This window comes from Callorhinus ursinus, unplaced genomic scaffold (genome assembly GCF_003265705.2).
Source record: "Callorhinus ursinus isolate GAN/ISIS: 27379988/994484 unplaced genomic scaffold, GSC_fseal_2.0 scaffold106, whole genome shotgun sequence".
In the NCBI taxonomy this organism is placed as follows: Eukaryota; Metazoa; Chordata; class Mammalia; order Carnivora; family Otariidae; genus Callorhinus; species Callorhinus ursinus.
This window is the reverse complement of record NW_027397168.1, coordinates 379,151-382,242: the sequence shown is the minus strand read 5'-3', so window position 1 is coordinate 382,242 and position 3,092 is coordinate 379,151. Positions and strand designations below refer to the sequence as shown.

Here is a 3,092-nt window from a genome sequence, read left to right as displayed (position 1 = left end):
CCTACCCCGGGCCACCTCTTTGGCTAGGCCCAGCTCTTCCGTGTTGCCGCTCTCTGACTCGTGCTACTTCCCACCTTGGGGCAGTGCCATCAGTTGCTGGGTGAGGATGCTGTTTCTTGAGCCCCTTTCTTCTAGGCTGGGTTCCCTTGTCTGGGTCACCTCGTTCGATCTCCACTCCGATACCGTGTGCATTTCCTTTCCGGAGGCCGTTCCACCTCTTGTCTCCCACAGTGGGCCTCGTGCGGGGCATCTTCGTCCTTCTCCAGGCGCCTCCCCGTCCTCCCGCCCCTTCCGTTGGGCAGGCCCGCATCCTTGTCCTTTTTCTGGGGAAGCTCGAAGCGCCCACCTGTCTGTCCTTGGTCATCTTGCTTTCTCTGCCTGATGCCTTCTCCTGTGCGTTTGAGCAGCTTCTCTCCCACACACTGTGATCTCTGGCGCTCACATGTCACCTCCACAAGGCTTCTAGAACCCTGCTGGTCCTCTTGCCCACAGCCTGGCCCCCGTGCCTTTCCAACACTCACCGATTGTTGCCGCCAGTACTTCTGTGCCCCAGGACTGGGGCCACCTATGCCCCAGGACTCTCTCTGGCTTTGGATGCATTTGTCTGTTCCCCCACAGTAGAACCACCAGGGACAGGGCTGGCCACGGAAGAGCCTCCACCCCTTGTCTCATCCCTGAGACCATCTCCTTCCTGGGTCAGTCCGCAGCCCTCCCCTCCCTGCCGGAACCCACAGGGTTTGGTAACTGATGGAACAGAGAAGACCCTGGGAAGGACAGGCTGGTGGGGGAAGCAGGGATGTTGGGAGAGGTCCACTTCTCAGGTCTCCACAAAGAGGAGGGGAGCAGTTGAGGAAGAACAGAATTAGTCCAAAAGTCTAATCCCAGTTCCTCAGCTTTGTGGCCTCGAGTTACTGTCCATTTTGTGCCTCAGTTTCCTTTTCTGTGCAGCAGGGCTAGCGGTCTGCCCCTCCCTGGCAGGGCTCTTGCAAAGGAGGGAGATTGCACGTGTGGAAATCCCTTCAGGAAGTAGAGTAGGCGTTTGGCTGGGGAGCTCCTGCCGCCTGGTCTAAGCGCCAACCCTCCCCTTGTTCTCTTTCCCAATATCCCCGGACCCGTCCCCTAAAGAGTCCCTAGTGCTATCTGGGAACTTTTCTTCCACCCAGAGGAGGGTCCTGCTTCCCCGAGGCCTTCTAAGTTCTCGGAGTCCTTGGCAAGCCCAGGAGAGAGGCCTCAGGCTCCCGTGTCCCCCTTCCTCCGCCGTCATCCACGCCTTGGCTCTCCTGGACTGTCCCTCAGGGGCTCTTAGTCCTCTCTTCAGGCTGAGTCCCCCTTCTCCGGCATCCGCCTGGGCCTGGACCCTTGCAAAAGGCCACTCTGACCTTGCCTGTCAGGCTGCCTCTTCAGGTGAAGTCTTTTCGCCTCTCCAGGCAAGCACTTGGTAAACTCACTTTGCAGGAGGCCTGAAGGGTTAGGGCTTTGGAGGCTCAGAGAGGGGAAGTTCCCGCCTCAGGTCATGTGGCCAACAAGCAGGAGAGCTGGGGTTGGGTCAGGCCTCGCATGGGGTGACCAACTCATGGTGGTTCGCATGAGACTGGTCTGGTTTTAGCAGTGAAAGTCCTCGGTCTCAGGCAACCCCTGTCCCAGACTCCTGGGCCTTGTCTGGGTGAGTCCTGGGGCCGTGGTTTCCTTTCTGACTCCTCCTTGGAGTGGGTCCCCAGGCATCAGGCCCCTGCCCTGGTTGTGTGCCTAGGAGTTCTCAAATCCCAGTGCCTGCTTCAGGTGGGTTCGTTAACCACTTGGTAAAGCTGATAGACTCTCCCCTCTCTACAAAATTGTCTTGTGAATTAGTGGCTAGGTCTGGGGTCTGGAGTAGAAGGGATTGGGAGCCACAGTTCTTAGGTCTGAATAGGGAGGGTACAAGCTGGGACTCCTGGGTCTGGGTGGGGGTGGGGGTTGGACTCCTGGGTCTGGGTGAGGGGGGGTGTCGTCTGGATTCTTGAATCCCTGGTGCCCAGGCCTCGGGCATCTTTCACATGGATTCCTGTGCCTGGCCAGGTCCTTGAAAGGGAAAGGCCCATCTCCCTCCTCGACAACCCCCCCCATCACCATGACAACCGGGTGGAAATAAACGGAGCCGAGTTCATCCCGTTCCCAGGGCACGTGTGGCCCCCCTTTCATGGCCCGAGTTTCCATGACTTCATGCTCTTGGCCCTCATGGCCTCCTCCCCCTTCTCCAGATGGGCGGTTTTGGAGAGATGAGGGAGTTGGGGGGTTAATTTACCCTGAGAACCCAGGAATCCAGGCCCACCCCTTCCCTTGACCTAGCGCAGGTCCCAGCGCCCACCCCGTGTTTGCATGTGCCCCGGGCTGTAAGTCCCTTCTCTGTCCCCACTTGCTGTGCCTGTTTGGGCCAGGGCTCTTGTCTCCCCGAGACTGATTTCTTCCTCTGCTCTACAGAGCCCTGACAGCAGGAAGATCAGGGAGGATCTTCCCAAGTGTAGACCTTTTGGCACAGTACTCCATGCATAGTAGGCCCTCAGTGCATGGGAGCTGCGTCTTGGGCCCCAGGCTCTAGGCACATGCTAACTCAGCCATCTCTTATCCCTTTGGGAGTCTTGTCCAGGACCCTCATTCTGCCCCACCTTCCCAGGGACTTGGTGACTTTACCAGCCCTGCACAGCTTTGGGCCTCAGGGGCCTGGCCTCTCGCCTCAAGGTGAAGGTCAGGGCCATGGTCAGTTCCTGGAGTGTATCTCCAGGGCCCGTGCAAGGATGGGCTGGGGTCCTGGACTCCTGGATCTGAGAGAGGAGGGGCTGGGGACCTGGCTCCTGGGTCTGAATGAGGAGGGGGCTGGGGGACCTGGCTCCTGGGTCTGAGGGAGGAGGGGCTGGGGGTCTGGACTCCTGGGTCTGAGGGAAGAGGGCCTGGGGGCCTAGAGCCCCGCATCTGAGAGAGGAGGAGGGGGTTTGGGGCCTCGACTCCTGGATCTGAGGGAGGAGGGGATTGGGGATATCTGGACTCCCGAGTCTGAGGGAGAATGGGCTGGGGGCCTGGACTCCCGAGTCTGAGGGAGAATGGGCTGGGGGCCTGGA

The 3,092-nt window shown here is 59.6% G+C and overlaps 1 protein-coding gene across 1 annotated transcript in view; it reads left to right on the top strand.

Annotated features, from left to right (window-relative positions):
• PPP1R12C (protein phosphatase 1 regulatory subunit 12C) overlaps positions 1 to 3,092 on the top strand; it is a 23,161-nt gene that overhangs the window by 3,082 nt on the left and 16,987 nt on the right. The window lies entirely within an intron of this gene.